General features: G+C 37.5%; 1 protein-coding gene across 2 annotated transcripts in view; it reads left to right on the top strand.

The window, feature by feature from the left end:
• LOC111925338 (poly(rC)-binding protein 3-like) overlaps window positions 1-20,867 on the top strand; it is a 484,117-nt gene that overhangs the window by 733 nt on the left and 462,517 nt on the right. For both annotated transcript variants that reach the window (XM_086896324.1, XM_086896438.1), the window contains exon 2: window positions 484-575. The gene's annotated coding sequence lies outside the window, so the exon portion shown is untranslated. The remainder of the gene's footprint in view (window positions 1-483; window positions 576-20,867) is intronic.

Below are 20,867 nucleotides of genomic sequence, written 5' to 3'. Positions count from 1 at the left end.
ATCAGAAATTGGAGAAATGTAGCAACCTGAGATGAATGTGTACTTTGGAATATCTGTTGTTATTTTGAGTTTTCCTTATCCAAATCTTTACAAAGAAATGATGAAGCAGTATGATGCTGACATACATTTTTAGACACCCAGCCTGACATACAGCTGGGTTTTCATTTATTTCTTCTACAGTTTTATGCCCTGTCTAATCCAAGTATTTAAGTAGGTTGTTAGCTCAGTGGTCAGTATAACTACAAAAGTATTTATATTGTTTTCAAGACCACAAATGATGATGGTAGAATGGTATATAGACTATTTATACATATCTACAAACTTGTGGATAAAGAGCATGAAGTCTTTATATTATGTCCAGGAAATATTAGAAATTTTCTAAATAATGAAAAGATAGTGGTTTTGTTTCAGGATGTAGGGAGGAATTAGAAAGGAAAGAAGGAGAGGAAGCTACAGGTTGTTGTCATTTATTTGTTCCCGCAGCAGCAAACACCTAAAAATCAGAGAAATCTGATTGGAATGATGAGAGACATTAGATCACCTGGAGCTGAAGTTGAGTTTATTTTCCCTGTTGGGTAAGTGTTTTATTTATGGTTATTTGAGGGGTTTTTAAAATTTAATTTCCACTGAACTGAAATATATGGTTCTAGGGAGGATCTCATATAAGGGGCAACTATATAAAATTCCTTTCTTACCCTTCTAGATGATTCTGCTTTTTCAGTAGGTCACTGGCTTTTATGCAGTGTACCGTGTTCATTTCTGGGTTAACTTTTGACATATGTATTATTCTTGTTGAGACTGGTACAAGTTTTATCAATGATTTCAGTGTTCAAAAGAACATTAGGGAGAATGAGGAATATTTTGAATGCACTGGTACTCTACAGACTTGTTCATGTTGGGCATACACCAAGACTTTCTGCATATGCTTTCCCAATCACTCTTGATACACAATCACTCTTGAATTAAGTACAGAATGGTATTCAGACATGCATTCCATTCTCATTTGTCCTGCTTGCCTCATCATCACAAAAGAACATATGTACAGGCAATTTCTTTTTTGCCCTTCTCAAGTCCCCAGGCAATGGTGCAAGACAAAAAGCATAACACAAGATAGTTTTTCTGCTCACTTCCTTGTTTCAGAAATAATCAGTCTTCAAAAATAAAATCTAAATCTAAAAAAGAAATGAGAGCCAGAAGCTGATGGTCAAAAAGAAAAAGTGCAAAGGTGGCTAAAACTTTAAATGTGAGAGCTTAGAGATATTTCCATGGCCAAAAGTTCAGGGGGCTTATCTTTTTCTGTGAACTTGGCTTCCTGACCAACCAGCCCTGACCATCCTGGCATAAGGAGAGGTATTTTTCCTTATCTAGGGGATCATGAGAATCTGATGGCAAACAGCATCATGGAAAATGTAGTCAAGCCAGAGAAATGAATGGGAGTAAATACATTTCAAATTACATGTGGGAAAAAATATTGCTTCCAAATACAAGTTTGAGAGCTTTGGCTAACACTGGAAAAGCTATTTGGTCAGACTTTTTCATGGAAGCAAGTTTTTCTACCAGCACAGGGTGAAAAAAGCATGTGGAGGTGGGCATGGAGTGTTATCTCCAAGATATTTTTCTGTTGAAATGAGTTTCTGAAGCAAAGTATTCAATTTTGTGTCACAGCACCACATGAGCAGGATGTGGCAGAATGTTGTCATAGCACCACATGATCAGTATAAGGATAAGCAGCCAAAACCCCAGCTACACATATTTTTGGGCACATGTTAGTAGACACCAAAAGTTCCTTGGATCTTATCTATGGCTGTAACAGATAGCTGAATGAAATACAAGACTTGAAAACAATAAGGGAAAAAAAAAACCACTAAATATTTTGAGTGTAATAGAACTATATGCCAGCAGGCAGCAGGGACTCACAGAATGAGAGTCTCATGAAGTCTTTATATATGAATTCATACAGAGAGATACATGGAAAAAATACAAGAATGTAGATTTTATGTGATGTTCAAAGCAGAAAAGAAGACAGTGCTTTTTAAAAAAATACGGTCATTATTTTTTATGTCAGATGACCTAAAGGTTGGATGAAGAAAACTAAAAAGTGCTATCAGGTGACTCTGAAGGGATCCTACAATACTTATTTTTTAGGCACACTGTCTTAACCAGTACCAATTTTGAAGTTACTGATTTTTGATAATCCTTTGAAAGTGCCAAGTGAACAGTCCTCTATTAAAGCTCTGCCACTTTTTTGCAGTGCAACTTATTGAAGGCTACAGAGCTCGACTACAGACTGGAATAATCTCTAAGAAAAAGGCTAAGATCTCAGTAGTAGCTCTCAAACAGAAATAGTAGAAGGAGATGCAGAGGCATCACTCAAAAAATCTAGTTGCCTTATCCATTATTATTGTTATTTACACATGCTGCTGCAAATTGTACCTAGACTGAGTCTGTATAATTTGAGACTTGCCCTGGTCTCAACTATTTGTCTTGTAATGAACATCATCTGCATTGTACCTCCTTTTCTTTGCTATAAGAATACTATTGTGTATGGAAGAGTGTAGGAGACACTTTGATTTATTTTCATTATCATTTCTTTCAAGGAGAGCTGCTATCCTGCCTGGTCTCCTACAGAGCCCCTCCAATTCTTGAAACGTATTTTCTGCTGGTTGGAGAGTAGATTGGGTAGTCATATTCACATGAATTGGGGACCTAATGAATAATGAATGAGTGTCTCATACAGATGCTTAAAGAATTTTTTTTTCTCTTGCTCTTGTGAGATTTATTATGAGGAAGACTAAAGACTATTCCAGGCCAGTATTTGCTAAGTGCTTGGTTACAGCTGACATATTTTAAATCTGCCATCTGCCTAGATATTCACAGTTTTCACAAAACTCAACCTCGAGAAATGCATGCATGTGTGTAGTTACTGTGTGCTTTATTTCTCTGCAATGATATTGCATGGAATGCACTTGTGTATTCTGCATAGAGAATCAGCTTTGAGTTTCCTTATTCAAGGTCCAGTGTAGTTACAGTCTTCAGTGGTTCTGATTTTCACTGTAGAACTTCCCACAGACAGCTTTACTGATGTTTTATTATGAGTCATGGTAGTCTGCTAGTCTCATCTGTTTCTGCCTAATCTCATCTGAAAATTTTAAAGTAATATTGAGTTTCCTTTTTACTGAAAGTTTAACCTGCGGGATAAAATATAAAACATTACTAAGATATTGCCATTCAACGTGATTCGGTCTAGCAGTTATATTTCCTTGGGAATCCACCCCAATAGCTAACATTCAGAAGCACTGAGGTTTCTGACTCTGAGTGTTGAAACAAGCTCAGTGTTGAAATCCCTCTTATTTATTTCGCCATTTTGAACACTTTAACATATTCCACCACAAGGTCTCTCACTACACAGAAATATTTTAAATAGTTCTGTTAGAGCAGGTTCAAAGGATGATCTCTCTGGCACGCATTCTTCAAAGCAAGAAATTTCTCTGTAACAAAAAAAATGTGTCTTACCTCTCCCCCTTCCTACTGTGAGTTGTGCCAGAGCTGTCATTTTTTCAGTAGGAATTGTTTATAAGAGGGACCTATATTCTGCTGTTCAGCACAGTAGAAACCCTTGAGTTTTCAGTTTCAGTGTATAAATATTGATTTTTGTACCTCACCAGTTTTGTTAGTTAACTCAGAGGCCATGGCATTTTTTGTTGAATGAGTGACTTTAAGGAAATTAAATACGGCACCTTACTGAAGACTAAGTGCTTGTTTCAGAAAGTCACCATTTAACCGTGGTCTATTTGGGATATTCTGTCTTGGATCTGATGGGTCTTGTTGCTTAAGAAAGCAACAAATGTGGTCAAAAATGACCACAGATGGCTGTTTATGTGCAAGCTGTGCAAAATTTGCACATAGATTCATGTTAAAGTCATCAATTGATGACTTGATCACTTGATTTTTGTTAGCTATTCTTGGTGTATTTCCTATCGCAGTTTGCTTAATTATTTCAGCATACCTTTAGATTAAATAGGAGTATTATTCCTCATTAGAAAGCACTCAATTTTTCAGGACCTTCTTGATTTCACATTTCTGTTTTCAGTACTTCAAGAAATTAAGAACAGAGGATAAATTAGAACTGGGAATGGTTCCATGCTTTGATCCAGTGAAACTGCTCTTCATAAAAAGCCTTCATAGCTAGTTATCCATGAAAAACTGCACTTTGAACCTCAGGCTCATGCTGTGGGATTTGATTCCTAGAAGTCATATTTGTGGTTCAGTGACCAACCTTTGCTCCCTTTCCTGTGAACTTAACTTCAGAACTCCAGCCAGTTGGAAAGCACTTCTGTAACCAGAATGAGAACAGCCTCAGGCTTCCAAAGATTACAGATAGAGGATCCTTGGTAATGTGAAAAATCATCCAACACTTCTCTGAAAGCTCAGTTTTGCAGGTTGTTGTGCCTTGCTCAGCCACCATCAATTCCTTCTGAAACCAGTGGACCAAACCCTCAGCTTCATAAATCAGGGAAACTGCTGCTGTCCCAAAGATATGCTTGATTGCTACACAAAAAAAGTCAGATCAAGCCTGAAGATGGTCTGAATTTTCAGGTTTTTATCTTTTAAGCCTTCATTTCTACCCAATGCTGTTTGGTACTGGGAAAACTGATCAAATAGATTTGTGAGGGGTTTTGATGCATAGATTAGGAAGTTGCATTATTTTTTTCTTCTCAGAGAGTAATTTTATTTTTTTTTTTTATTTTTCCCCATTAGCATTGTATGTCTCATCCCTCCTCAACTGATTAGTAAGATGTGAAAAGCCACCTCTGACTTACCAGCAATTCTTCTTTCAAGCACCTTCAGATGACATTTGATGAGTAGCGCCAGTTGTGCAGTATGAACGGGTGGCAACATTTCAGTTACTCTGTGCAGGTATTCTCTGCCTCAGACTTGAATTGAAGACCTGGGGGTGTTCCCCAGCAGATACCAGAAGCAGATCTTCATTGCATGGAGGAGTTTGTGGAAAAAAATTGAGGGAGAGTGAACAGATCAATTCACATAGCTCAGTAACACCTGCTTTTGTCAAAAATTCCACAAGTTTGACAAATGCAAACAAGAGCAAGGAGGGAATGGGACATGAAAGGGTAACAAAGGTTGCACTTGTCCTTATCCTAGAGTCTTCCAGAGAGTCTCACGAAAGCGCTCCTCTCCAAGCAAGGGTTTTCACCTCTGAGACCTGGCAGCTCTCCTTTAGGGTTTCCCAGTAATTCCCAGAGTCTTGCCTACATGGAGAATCACAGCTCAAGGCCTTTTTGTCAGAAGAATTATTGTGCATTAATGAATCAGAATTTCAGTCTTGCAAGAAGGTACTCTCTGCTCAGAATCACTACCTTCTAAATGTTGTTTCTTTCATATTTAGCTTTGAAGCTATTCAGCAGCCACTCCTAGCTCTGTCCTTCCTCTGCCAGGCTTTCATTCCTTCCTGTTTCATCATCAGCATGAAGGAGGTGTTTCACACTTAACCTGCAGTGCCATTAGTGACACAACTGCAGATTTTGTTTGGGGCAGCAATCTGACTGTAGTAGTGCAAGCCTGTCTTCACAGGTGCAGGGGTGGCAATTTTATCTGCCTCTTAGCGCCTAGGTGGGAGCAACTGTTCTTGCTATATTGTTTATTTAGTTACAATCTGAGTATTACATCTTTCCCTTTGAATTGTACCTGAACATAAAGAAGGCTCAAATTTTCACAGCTCTTTTACAGTTTAATGTACTGCAGTTTCTTTGGTCACTGAAAGTCTCAACTTTACTATAGGGAGAAAACACCTTGCAAGCTGTCTCAGTGAAGATATTGCCTCTCCATAACTGTCTTCCTAATCCTTTAAGCCTTTCTCAGCCCAAATTCCTGTCAAATTCATAGGAATTCAGGAAATCTAGGACAACAACTTAAAACAATTACCAAGATCAGTCTCTGTTTGAATAATGCAATAGCTGTATAAATATTGAAGTTAGGACTCTACATTTCTATTTGCATTATTTCTGGCAACTAATCCTTCAAGAAGCCAGGGGGTTCATAAGTGAGAACTGCTGATAGCTTACATAACCTTGTTTTGATGCTTGTTTTCATTGTGAATCCTTGCCTGGATGTAGACAGAAAAAAAATTTGCAGCTAAAATTTCATTTGCTGCACACTAATTTTTAAAAATTTCTAATTGTCTTTTATAGGTGGCATAATAGCTAGCAAAGAAGCTGCATCTGCATATATATTATTATATATATATTATTTGAGATAACTTTCTATTTTTGAGGTAGGGGCTGCGTAAAAATTATTTGCGTAATGATTGTTGGGGTATAGCAATACTACAAAAATCTTGTCAATAGAACTGCCAATAGAACCAGGAGGAAAAACAATTGAGAGAGCACTTTAGCACTCCAAAGTATATACTGTCAGTTCCACAGGAAAATACTGATCTGACAAACACTGGGAAGGGTTTTGCTTGAGGGAGCTGCAGAGAGAGTGCAGCTCCTCATTCCCATTTTAAAACAATATTTGCAATTAAATGTCTAATCAATAAACATATATACATAAAGCAGATTTACCAATAACAATATGCTTCAGCATGAGTGCACCCCAGCCTTCTTCTTTCCAGAGCCTTTGCTTTGTACTGCTCAGCATCCACTTCCTGCTATGTATTGATGCTCAGCTTCTCAGGGAATTAGAGGGGGAAAGACTTTGAGAAAGAATTTCCCCCGTCTTTTAAAAAAAGAAGCAAATGTTAAAAAACTCAACCCAAACTTAAGGCTTAATAATTAGTAGTTTGAGACATGGGGCACTGATAAATGCTATAGCCTTCCATACCCTTGCTCTTGCCCTGTGCTCCTCCCAGGTGAAGACAGAGTTCCTAGCAGTGTTTTCACAAAGGATGTGTCATGGGCAGTCAAGCTGACATTCTGAAACTGGTGTCCAAGCAACAATACTGTTGACCAGTTTTGAATGTTATGATACAAAATACACTGCTTGCTTTGATTAACCTAAGGTCTACAGGAATCTGTGAATCTGTGTTGAACACAACCCATGTAAGATATTCTTATATTTGCCCCTTTAGACTGACCAAAAAATGATGCGCACAGGACCCAGTCTCTCAAAGGCACCAAACTTCCACAGTGTTTTCTGTGAAATTTCACATGAGTACCTTTGAGGATCTCGATATTGCCCTTTTGATAACCCAAACTCAACTGATGTACCTAAGCCTTGAAGCAACTACTGCACTGAAATGTTATTTTGTGAATCAACATCTGTCACAATAAGGCTTCTTTTAGTTACTAGATGGATAAGGGTACCCTCAGTCTTAAGAGGAAAACAGCGCCCCTGGTAAGTGAAGTGTTTTAATTTTTCCTGAAAAGACTTAAGAAATATTTCTGTAGGAACATAAATAATAATTGTTGCAAGGATCATAATGGTTTTCAGCTATGATCTTACAGACCCCCAGGCATTCCTCCTTAGGGATCAGTGAAAAGTAATTAACAATAACAATTCAGTGTTAAAAATTTTAATTTTGTTATCTAGGCATCCATGCATTCATCATAAAATTATTGGGGGATAAAAATGGAAAAAAACCCCTGAAAAACACAGAGAGCTGCTTTGTCACAGCCAAATGATTTTAGCATGCCAGATTATGATACAATCAAAGATACTCCTTAAATATCCCAATATCATAAGTGTTTTTGTCGATACATCTAGAGACAATAGTTATCTCGCACCACGTCCTCCTGGGAACTCCATTTTCCATGTTACTGTGTTTTCACAGGACTCACTGAAGCTTCATTTCTCCAAAAACCAATCATCCTGAAATAGGTCTGTGTTTCTGAGTCAGTTCTTCCAGTCTTATATTTATGAGTGAGAAAAGAGATGTTTGAAGTGCAGTGCTCTGGTTGTCCATGTGCCTGTCTGTAAAGTCTGCTTGCCCAGTAGGTAAAGAGTGAGGCCTTGCAAGAATCCAATTCTTTGAGATCTATCTGTTCACACTGATTGCAAAGAATAGAAGTAGAAAGCCTTGTAAAAATACAGAGGCAGTTCACCTCCAAAGACCACAGCCAGTGAAAGCAACAGGAACATTTGCACAGATGTTGGAGGAGGTTTTGTGTTGTGGTCATACTGTCTGAGAGGGGATCACTGATTCACCTTTATTTACTGCCCAGCAGCATTTGGAGAGTATTTCCCTTTCTCCACTGGTATTCATTCAGATCTGTGCAAATTACCCTGCCTGAGGTTCTCATGACTAACCAAGAGGGACAATTTACATTAGCAACTTTACAGGGAGCTGTGTAGGTAGAGTGATCCAGGCAGTTAAATAAGAAGAAATCACACAAAAGGATTTTGTTCAGAAAATGAAAATCTACAAAGGAAAATAAATCACCACCCCATCAGGTAGTTTAACCTGGTGAAAATTGTGATTGTACAACATTTGGCTGTTTAAACATTTCATTAGAAACACAGCTAGTTGTAGTCAGAAGCAAACATTCTAATGCTCAATTTACAGCTGCCTACATGTTTTTTTTTTTTGAACGCAGACCAAAAATCCCCAAGACCTTTTACTGAATTTATTAATTTGTGGTGAATTTTGCCAGGGCAGGCCCACAGGCAAAGGGGGTGGCATTTCCAGACCTATCTGCAGTGTTTGAGTATGGCAAGTGCTAATTTTGAAAAGGTCTGTGACTTTTCTTTTCCTCTTTCTTTTCTTCAGGAACATGAAAACATTTCTCATCTGATTGTCATTATCTTAAGAGGTCAAATGTCTAGTAACTGGAAAATGAGAAATGTTTGATATGGTAGTTTGAGTCAGGCTTTGAGTCGGGCTTTGTGAATGGCTGTTTAGTTGTACTGAAATAGAGATTTCAAATTAGTATCTTGTCTTATTAACACATGAAAATTCCATTCAAATTATGCAAAAAGACCATACTGCCTTGTCCATAAAATGCTCTTAGGGCATGGTAATCTGATAATAACCAAAGCCATGGAGTAGTCTTGTTATTTTTTATAAAATCTTATTAGTTATGTGAGTAGAAGTATGTGGAAAAAGATGAAAGATGAGATTGCTCATTTGGAACAACTTCTGTTCGGGTTATTAATCTCTTCCCTTAATCAATTGATCAGCTGCTCTGAGTTCCTCGGTGAAATCACTTCTGGGAGCAAAACTGCAATATCTGTGGGCAGTATGACTTGATGGAGGTAAGGAGAAAGAGGCAAATTTTTGGATTTCCTTAACATAGAGAGTAACAGAGATTTTTGTCATTTTGGTGGTGACTTTTTCCACCTCTCCTTTTGCCATGCAAATTTTGCCATCAGGTAGGCTTGAATTTTGAGCAAGTTGTTAATAAATCAAGAGGTGTGTGCATGTGTGTTTGTGTGTGTGTCAGAGATTTTAAGTGCATGTGATCAGTTTTTCAAAGGAGCTTAAGCCCTAAGACCCCTTCATGTGTCACAGGCTAAGATCAGGGCTCACTCTGGTGAGGTTTTATAAAAAAGCTGGATGTGAAAATGAGGAGTCAAACTCAGGTCTCACATGGCATGAAATCATGTTCTGTAGATTGATTCTGTAGAACCAGACCCAGGAAAACCTTCAGGAGGCAGATACTTCCCTCTAGGGTAGCCCTTTAACAACCCTTTAACAATCATGAAAGTGATTTCTGTTAGCTATTAAATCAGTGAACTCTCAGTTCTCCCTTCTCAGTTCTCAGAAGCCTCTCTGGAGCATCAATATATAATGCTAGAATAAAAAGGGAGCAGTGAAGTCAGAGTACATGTGTCTCACTTCTCTGTCCTTATGCTTACTGATGATAAGATGGGATCTCTTTGAAGTAATTTGTTATTTCCCCTGAAATTTTCTGCTATCTCCATACTTGTGAGATGATTCTCTAGGTCTCTATCCTACAAAAATATTTGGATGGCTGTGCTGCTACACTGAAGTACTGACAGGTTAAAAATATAGTGATCTCTGCCATATGTTGATCCTTACATAGGCAAGGAGTTCCACACTCAAATTCAAGACTGAAACTGGGCTGCTGATCTTCAGTGCTTATGGCAGCAGTTGCAAGATTTCAGGTGACATCAGGAGTATTCTAATGTTTTGAATAATGAACCCACCTGTTCATCCATCATTCAAAATTCTCTGTACTTGAGCAAATCCTACTCTGGTTTGGGATCTAGAGTCTCCTCTGAATCCTATGTGTGTTTTGTATGTAAATATGAACAAAGTCAATGAGTGTCTTTTTTGGAATTGGTTTAACCCAAAAGGAAGGCTCACTGTAGACCAAGCAACTAATACAAGTATTTCAATCAATTGAGGCACTTCAGTCAGCAGTTCCAAGATTCACTGAGTTTAGGTCATTGACAGTGCTAATTAACATTAACCATTAGAGCATTAAATCTTTCCACCTGTAGAGAAGTTCTCCATGAATTACGTTTCAGCATTAGAAATCTTTGGAAGTGAATTATGATAGTGGCAGTGCTTCTGCTTCTTTAGTGCAGGGAAGGTGCATCAGGGATATGTCATAAATAACCAGAGGTGGTTTGATGGTTCAGACCCTGAATTTGGCAGATGTGATTACTGGTCTGAGCTCTACCCTTGTCACAGGTTGGTTTTTGTATGAGCATCATATCTTAGTCTTCTAGATATAAAAGAGTAACAGACATTTTCTTGGCTGAAAGGGTTATCAAGCACTTGGGAACAGGCTGCCTAGGGAAGTTCTTGAGTCACCATTCATGGAAGTACTCAAAAGTCATTTAATGTGACAGTGAAGGATATTAGTTAGGGCTGGACCTGGCAGTATTAGGCTAATGGTTGGATTCTATCATCTAAAGGGACTTTTCCAACCTAAATATTTCTATGATTCTATGATGTTTATTTAGAGAGAGATGCTTAAATTTTGTGATCTAAAGTAGTTATCAAAATCTATGTAAGGATTTATAGTAAGTGTAAGAAACTGATTGGGGAAATTAATGAAGGCAGTATTCCTGTCCTTATTTCTACATTAACATTGTACAGTTTATCTTCCAACACATTCAGCACAATCTTTTAAAATAATAAATTATATTCAGAAAAATATTGTTCAATCATTATTATTCAACATTATTCAAATAAATTCATGTTGGTCCTCATTTGGTGCTTTCACACTTTATTTTCATTTTAAGTCATAAGAACCATGAATTTATTCTACCTGGTGAAACAAATGTAAGAAAAAAATAACACCTACATCACATACTTACCTATAAAGGCTTCTGTTTGTTCTTTCATAGTATTCTGTAAAAAGAAATTTTTTTGTTAAATTAAAGGCTGATGAATACTTTTGCACCTTGAGATAGTGTACCTGCATAAAGTTAGAAGTTTTGAAACTTTTTTTCAAGAGAAGGGTGAAAGCTTTTGTTTTGAAGTCTTTGAAGGGTAATACGGATCACAAAGGATAACACATCCAGCAGACATCTGGTTAAATAAGTTTTGAAGTGACTTGTAGAAGATATACATGGGTTTTGATGCTTTGTTTGTTTGGGCAGGGTCTTTTGGGGTTTTTGTTTGCTTTACATCAGAACATTCAACCTTCACATGTTCAATCCTGTATAGTTGAGATGGCTCAGGTTTGTGGGGCACCAAATTTGCAAGTCCAGTCCTGAACTGTCAGTCAGTCAAATTGATAAGTATGTGTCCTGTTTACTGCTTCTGTCAAAAGAAAGGTGATGGAAATCATGGCAGTTTTTTCATTAAGTAACATTAAAAATGTTTCACTGACTTGAATTTTTCCTGCCCATAAACTTCTAATTTTTGGTATCCAAGGAGAATCTAATTTGACTGAATGCAAATATAAGTTGGATTTTCTCTTCCCAAACTAACACTTCCACAATTCTGCATCAAGGGCTTTCTCTTCCATCTTCTGTACCACTATTTCTTAAAAATAGTGGCTTTCTCCTTGTTGTCCAGCTAGGCATTATTCTGTCCTGAAAATATGTGCATTCTCAGTTCAAAGAAGTAGCTGTTCTTCATAACTGCATAACTACATTTCCCAAATCTTTAGTTACAGGACACCATTTTGACCATGAATAATTCACACCAGCATGCTTTATTTCAGTTTACATTTAACTCAATAGAACAATTCAGTAATAGGGATGCTAAGACTATATTTTACTGGAAGTTCAAGAAGAGCTATTGGATATGGATTTTAGGGTACTTAAGAAAACTCAGTTTTATTTAACTTCTGGTTGGGTGCCACACCTGAGTTTTCACAACCTGTCACCCTACTGCATTAGTCCTGTGCTACCAAATACCTTTCCAGTAACTCCAAAGAAGTTTTGCACCATACAGAAGGCTAATATAATAGGACATCAGGTCCAACTAAGTATGATATTTGAGATGAAGTGTAGAAACCTAGAGTGTCTTCAACTTAAAAGATTTTTTTATGAATGATTTTTATGTTTATTGATGCTTTTATTGTTTTATTTGATATAGTGATGGTATCACTTACCTAAGGCGGGTTTGTACGTTAAGATTCAGCGTTTGGTAATTATGATCCAAGTACTATGAAGCAATACTTTAGGTTGAATGATTCATCCTGGAAACAGTATTTTAGATGAACCAGAGGGTAGAAAAGAGTGTTGATAAATGACTTGATGCATTAATATTTTTCATGTGGCTAGCTAATAATAACTCTGTGTTGGTCTGCATTGGCTCCCCTAAGAAATACAGCCAGATAGGGTTACTGTTTTCACGTGATTTTGCTTTGATTTTCTTCTTTCTTTTCACACTATTTCTCACCTTCTTGTGAGAAATAGTGACAATTTTATACAGGAGCTAAGACTTGTATAAGGAAGTTGATATCCCGTTTGTCAAGAGTACAAAACTAAACTATTAAACAGGTGTTTGAAGTTCTGACACAAGCTTTATCAGACTCATTTTTCCTGCTCGCTGTGCTCAAGTTATTACAGATGTCCTCTGCTTTAAATGATATAGAAAACATGGTATTTTCTTGAAGGAAGCCTCTGTGAGATTTATTATTGGATAGAGTTGCTGACTGATATAGGAGTTTCAATGCCATCCCTTTTCTGAAACCTTAGCATGCTGCTGAAATGAATGACCGAGTGTTAACCATAACCTCCCTTTAATACTTCATCTCTTATCTCTTTGCTTGCTGATGTTTTTTTACACTAATTTGGAGTACTTCTTCTGCCATCCTTAGAATGTCTTAACTTATCAGTGACACTGAAACTCAGGAGCATCTCAGTGCAGTGTAGTTACTAACAAGGCCTTTCCATCTTATGGATTTGGTACTTTTACTGCAACTTAGTTTGCTAGGTGTACAGCATAAAACAAAATCTATCTCTCTTTTGGTTTGTCCAGAAATTAACACTGTCACCTGGATTGATTAGGAGCATGCAACAGTCCTTGATGTCACACATGAGAGTGTATTTGGAGATGTGAAGAGTACTTTGGGAGAGAGAGGAGAACAGCATTGAATTCTCTTTTTTTCTTTTTTCTTTTTTTTTTTTTTTCTTTTCTCGCTAACTCTAATTATTCATTGTATTTGAATAAAGTATTTTGTGTGTATTTCCTATTTGTAGAATATGAAGTTATAGGTTGGGTACAATCTATGCCACGGCTGGAACATTGCAGGAGACTTGTTTTCTTTGGCTGGCCCATCAATCAGTGCATTTGGGTAATGAGGGCAAGAAGCAAGTTTTGACTTTGCAGCACTCACCATTCCCAAGGAGCAGAGAGAAAGTTCTTCCTCTGTAGCACAGTCATGCTTGCCTTGGTGAAGGCAGCACATCTGAGCATGTTTCACCAATAGCTTCTCTCTTCCGTGGTTTCCCCTAGAGCTGAAGCCTTGCCCTTGGCTCCTTTGTTGTGGTGTGCTTTCCCTCCTGCCAATCCTGCTACCTGCCTGTGGCCACAGCAGGGCACTGACTCCATACTAGCTTCTAAGATGATAAGCCACGCAGCTCATGACCTCCTGTTCTGTTCCATGTGCCACTTGCTGGAAACCCAGCTGCCCAGGGACATGTCTGGAGGATGGATGATTCACAGGTATCACACAGAGCAAGGAGATCTTTTCCATTTCCCTAATGGCTTTTTGCTTTTCTTTTTGAAAATAATGCTGCTGGTATTTTCTGTGAAAAACCTCTGAATAAACACTTTTCCTCGATCAGTATTCTTTTTCTCCTTTTGTTTTCCACCTGTTTTTCTTATATGTATGGTGTAGCTCCCTTCTTCCACAAACAAATCCCTGACTGAAAAGTCAGGCAAATATTTTCAGTTTACTTTTTGTGACCATCATTTGTATGGTTATGTGCAGCAGAAGCTTGTGCTATGGAATGTGGAGACTTGCCATTGGCTAACTAGTTTTGAACAGGAGAATGTTCTGTGGGAGAACCAGTATAAAAGTTGGTATGTGCAGTGGCTGTTGTTAAAATACTTTGGAATTTAGTAGTAGTAGTAGTAGTAATGGAACAGGAAGTGGATAAACATTTTCAAATTATAGCCCCTGATGTTTGAATTCAACTTCACTGTGACTAGCAGAAAATGGGTCATGTTCACAGCACTGTTATGAAAATTTCCCTTCTCACTGTGACAAAGAGAAAATGAAAAAATGTAGAGTGGTAAGATAAACAGGAAATTCAACTGCAGCATCAGGCACCAAGAATAATGAGGTACTATTTTGAAGAAAAATGTTGCAAATGGTGTGGCAACTGGCATTATCTTTGAATCAGTATTCATGAAGTTTATAATTAATTAGAATGTGTTGTTACTCTTGCAGATGAATTTTAACTCTATAGCATTTTAGCACGCTTTTTTTCTTTGACCTAAATCCGTCTAATTTTTTGTCTTCGTTAAAAATTCAGAACAAAAACACTATTGTGTCTTGTGCTGTGCTCAAGCAGATCAAGTAAGTTTGCACTGCTAAGCAAAGCCATATAAATTCTAGTCATCCCAGAAATGTATGAGCCCGACACAATTAAATGAGATGAGTGTCCAGTGATGGAAATGTTAACTATTTTTGCTTAAACCTGTTTGTAAAACAGACAGTGCAAGAGGGGAACAGAAGAGAGGGACAAATCTGAAAATTTAATCAGGCATAATAACACTTAAGTTTAGAGAGCAGAAAAGCATTTCATTTGTAGATGTAAAATTATGACTACGATGTATAATTATGATTCAGTGTCTTCAGGAGAGTTCTTCATTAACATTGGTTATTGTTAGCATTTCTTAAGGATGATTTAATACATATATTCGAAGGCTGCTTTTTTTTAACTAGGAGACGATTCAGAAGAGCATGGTTGCATTCTTGCAGATGTAATACAATCCACACTCCCCAGTCCTGTGATTTAGATTTCTATTCTAACCAGAAGAAAATGGAATGCATTTTAAAATGCTGTGAAAAATAACAAACACCCTACTTACTAAAACATTCAAGACAATTGTTATTAAATTCTGTTTTGTTATTTGAAAGTTAGTTCTATTTACCCTCTTAAAAAGACTTGATTTTTATTAAAAACATGCTGGGTTTGTTGGGGATTTTTTACGATGAAAGCAATAATCTTTGATCTGTTGGTTGGGTAGGATCACCAGCTGCCTTACAAGTTTTCATGCAGGTGTGTCTTGCTGGTGCCTCAATGCCCCAAGTGAAAGAAATTGTCCTTTCAGCCCCATGTGCTCATGAGGCTGGCCCTCTAAATAAGCTGTAAGCCTGAAGTCCAGTACCAAACCGGGACAAGATGCTGCTGCCTGCTAAGAAATGGGGTGACCACCAATTATTTTTAATATGGCTGAAGAGCTGGGACTCTGGGACATAGGCTGTCTCAAAGGTTTGAGTATTTCTCATCAGGAACATGAACCAAACAGGAAGAACAAAATGAAATAAAAGGAATTTTGAAGGCTTTGGAACAGAGCAGACCCTGCAAACAGTGCCAGTTGTGATGCTTATTGAAGACTTCAGTCTGCAGCATAAACTTCTAGTTCACATCTTTTGCAAGATGCAATACTTAGATCCGTCACTAAATAAAAAAGAAAAATCAGTATGCTTTAATTTTTCTAATAAGACTTTTTTTGTTTGTTTGTTTTTCTGTCTTTGAAACTTCTAAACGTACCTGCTGTTTTTCAGGAAAGGTTTTGTTACACTGGATCTACAATTTGCTATCAGATTTACATACAATTACCTATAGAAATTTTCTACTAGGCACCGGATAGCTGCATTCTGGGTTTTGTTCACTTACTACCCTCCTACAGATAAACCTGTGGACAAATAAAACATCCCTGAAATGTGATGAGCATCAGAAGCCAGAATTGTGCATAAGAACAATTGCATATTCAGGATCTCACAGCAAAGAGAAGACATTGCAACCTATAAATCTTCTCCCATCTGGATCACTTTCTGTGGATTGAGATACAGAGGTAGAGAGTTCCTTTTAATTGCAGGAGAAGTATTTTCCAGGCAGATTTAAGGAAGACATAACTCCAGACTGAACTTTTTGGTATCTTGGCTGTGTGCACAAAGCCCTGGTGTAGCTATACCAGAGTGAATTCCTTGAGGTGGATTATTTCTGAAGGTAGGCAAAGAGAAAGGATGGTCTGCTCACCCTATTTCAGGATTGTTTTATCACGTCTTTATTCCGCAGTGAGGAATGCGTTTACACTCATATGGCTTTAAACCGTGACCCAGATAAAAAGAGGTATGTGTCATCTTACCATACCTAAGCCACCCAGTCTCCTTCTCATAGCTTTTGTTATTTTCTTGGACATATTCCACCTTCCTCCATAACATTTCCTGGGTTTAGACATTTTAGAAGCATGTTGTTTTTTTGACAGCTGGTTTCAGGTGTGCTAATGATCAGGTAGTCAAATTTTAAATGTTGGCAGTGTTATTTCAAATGTGATTGCAAATTTGTCATGGATGTATGTTGTTATGCTCTGTATTTTGTCCTTTTCTGAACTTTGAGTTGTTTGATGGTCTGATGGTTTTGTCATCTGGCAATTGCTTTTTTAAAATTTGCTTTCAGCCAGTCCCTGGAGTTTTTCTAGGGTTAGCCAAGCACAGTCACAGGTGACATTATCTTGTGTTAGTGATAGTCCTTTCTATGACTAGATGACCTCCAGGGGTTTTTTCCCACCATTATTTCTATGATTCATCATGTATTAGTCATTCTTTTGACTGTGTATCACAGGTGTTCTTAACTTCATATGCTTCCTGTAACTTCTTAACGAGTTTGAGATGGAGCAGGAAGTCATTTCCTGTGGTTCCACAGCAGATTTCAATCTCAAGAGAGGCACAAATTCCTGTGAGTGGCAGGCAATGCCACATTCAGATGGCATGTGCTGCTTGTAAAAATCTGAGTTCTTCTGTAGCTTGTACTCTGATCTTTCCCTGGTGGAAGAATCATTGCACACTTGCAGTGATGGAGGAGACCTCAGAAACTGAATGTTCAGTTTTATTTCAGTGGCTGTCTGAAAAGCTTCACATTTTGTGCCCAGATCTGTGAGGGCAGAGTTTGATGAGGTGGATAAATAGCAGAGAAGAAGGAAAGAAATTAGCTAGCAGGAGAGAGGGGTGTAGCAGTAGACAGCACACATGGAACTTAATTCACTGAGGTTTCTCCTGTACTGTGCCAGCTGCAGTGTTGACAAAGCAGTGTAGTTATTTGACCTAGACCCTTGATATTTGCTTGAAAAGACATGTGCAGAACTGTGAATGTGCTACATGTACTGCTGTATTTGTTGGGCCAAGGTGTTGCATCTCACCAAAAACTCCAGCAGACCCTGTACCCATGCACTTTCACACAGCAAGAAATAAATAGATTGGTGGTGAGGAACGGAAAAGTAAGAATCAGTTGAGGAATGACAGAGGTTGTATAATGAGCTGAAGATAAAAAATGAATAAAATTTAAATGCGTTATCTTGGCTAAGTGAGAGACAGATGGAGGAAATCTACAAATTTTGGGGGTGTGAAAGCTCTCCTGGAGAATGCAGCTCTGTTGAAATCAAAATACTTTACAAAGCAGGTCAACTGCAGTAGACTTTTGCTTCAAAAAAATAAAAATAGACTGTCAGACAGAACACATTTTAATATTTTGGAATACATCTTTTTGAATTCTTAGTTTTGAACTGATCCATTGGACTAATTTTTTTATCTATTTTGATTTATTTAGAAATAATTGTGAATAATAAATTATCAAAGGAGACATGGAATTTTCCTTCCAAGATTATTTGAAGTGTTTCAGTTTTGATGTAATTTGGAGCAAAGCCAGAGTATAAAATCCTTGGAAATTACTGTCATCCATTCAGTTCCCAGGGGGCCTGAGAAGGACTCTGTTCTGTATCGCACTTCAGCTGGTATCTCTTGAGATGCAGAAGCACCAGTAATTGCCAATAGCTGTACCACAGCTCGTTTGCTTTGCACTCTGCATTGCAAGGGGTTGAATGTGCTGTTGGTTTCAGCACCCCGCTATGCCTGATGTCCAGCTGTAGTGGCACCACTTCTCCCGTCACACGGCTCTGAAAAGTAAAAGCCTTGCTTTTTCCCCCCCACGTGCTACACCGAATCTCTTTCAGGACCAAAGCAATTTTGCAGGGGAAGATTTTCCTATTAACACTTTCTGGCGACTATATAAGAGATTTATTAGAGCTTTTCTTTCTCTGCTTTCCTTTTTCCATAAAATCTAGTTCGAGGTGACTGAGATAAGTGCTGACTGGTATGTCTTGCAAGAAACAGCTCAGTTCTGCTACTGCCCATTAACTAATTGTTTGCCATTGAGGGATTCTTCTTGTGTTTGTACATGGAGGGTTCTGTGACACAATCTCATGTTTGAGTGTTTAAGATAATTGTTTAGTGCTGAAGAAGTTATTGTTGTTGTGGGAATTCACACTATTGCCTTGGAATAGTGTTTGCTATCACTGCCTACTTAACAGTCTATTATAAATCTATTGCTTTACAGTAGGCTTGTTTGGGGATTTTTTTGTTGTTTCTTTTTTCACTTTGGTTTGGTTTTGGTTTTTTTTTTTGAGAGAGACAAATTTCCTTGGCTTTTATTACATCTTGTGGGTAGAATATTTAAAGAAACATAGATAAGACTTCATTTAGAAGCCAAACAATTGAATTAGCTTCTCAATTGAACATGAAAACTGGGGGAAAAAAGGACCTGTAATTTTCATCCTGTTTCTGGTCCTGCAAAGCAACCTTTGGATTCATCTGGTGTGAGAAATTTACGACAATCCATTCAGCACTTTTCTGCCCACTTTGATGCAGTGCTGTCATTACTGTGAAATCCATGTTCAGGGGCTTTTTTTCCTTTCAGGCATGCACATTGCTCCCACTGTGGATAATTGGTTATGTATGGGTAGCATGGGAAGAAGACTTTTCTAAAGTGCTTGCAAAGACACTGCTCTGCAGAACTGCAGTCAATAGCTACTTTAGCAGTGGTTTTAAAAACTTATTTATTTGTTTGTCCATTTTAGATATGCTAAACTTTATACTAGCAAATACAAAATGCTTTATGGTTTAAAGACATCATCTGGCATTTTCAAGTGTTACCGAAGAGCTCTGTGTTGTGTTCAAGATCAGTGGTCAATTTGCTTAGGGAAATGAAGGAGCTAGGTGTTCTACCCAGCTATCTTTTAAAGAGATTCTTTACTAGAAAGGAAAGTAAATTTGTCCCTGTTAAAACTTTCGTTCTTGTGTTTCGTTCTCTGTGGAAACATCTTTGCTCTGCACCATAGGTAATGCCACTCCTGTCTGCATCACACATGGGGGAGGATAGTCAGAAAGTCTGTGCATTCCATGTGTGAAATGGAGACTGATGAGTTTTTTCACAGAAATACCTTTTTATGACAGAAAAAAATTTGTGTTTGTGTTTTGTAAAAGGTTTTTGTCATAAACCATAAAGAGAATTTTCTATGGTATTAGTAGGGTTAATTATAATTTTGTAATTATAATGTGCTTTTAAAATTTGAATAAATTACTTTAGGGTGGAAAAGGAAAAGAAAGATTTAGCATTTCTATATCTATTCAGGAAAGGTACTTAAGGGCTGTTGTGTCTTTAACAGATAATTAGCATAAATAACATGGAAATTTGGGAAAGTTACAGGCCGCATTACAAAATCACAATTAGACCTAACACTGTAAATAGCACAAAAACTGGAGCTTCTTCAAAATAAGGCATTGAGAAGTTCAGATTTTTGGGTTGGGTTTGGTTTGGTTTGTAAAAGGAAAGGACCAAGCTGGATGTGAAATAAAAAGCATTATGTGCATAAAGCATCTAACAACATTGCATAATATTCCTTGAGTGAATGGCTTAGGGGTGTTTTGGTGTCAAACTTCATCTCTTTGTGCATGGCAAAGATTTTCTAATAGCAGATACAAATGAGTAGCCAGGAATCTCTGCCAATCTAATGACAAAGCAGGTTATGAACTTCCTTCATTTAGGACTGAGATCAGTGTAATGCCAAGTGGAGGGCCATCAAGGTTTATTAAATTTCTCTAACATTATCAGCCATACTTACTTTAAAAAGTACACGCATTATTTATGAAAGATGTAAAATCTGGAGCTAGTTTGCTTTCAAATCACTCTTATGAAAATTAGTCCTTTATGATGATTTCATAAAGCCATTAAATGGCTAGACCAAATGTATTATTAAAATGCTTAAGGATATATTTCATACAGCAGCAGGAAGCAATGTGTGTTCCTGTTGAGATGCTTTTCCATTCATGAGAGAAAATGTTCTTTTTTAGTATGTAAATACTGAATTTGTAAAATATATGTGGAAAAGCTTTAAGATCCTAGGAGCTCCAGTTCAATACTTAGCTTGTAGAAATATCTAAAGGACATTATCTGGAAACAGATAAGCAGAA

This window comes from Cyanistes caeruleus, chromosome 1, assembly GCF_971803275.1.
Source record: "Cyanistes caeruleus chromosome 1, bCyaCae1.hap1.1, whole genome shotgun sequence".
NCBI classification, from domain to species: Eukaryota; Metazoa; Chordata; class Aves; order Passeriformes; family Paridae; genus Cyanistes; species Cyanistes caeruleus.
Note: the sequence above shows the minus strand (reverse complement) of the source record. Positions and strands in the feature narration are given on the sequence as shown.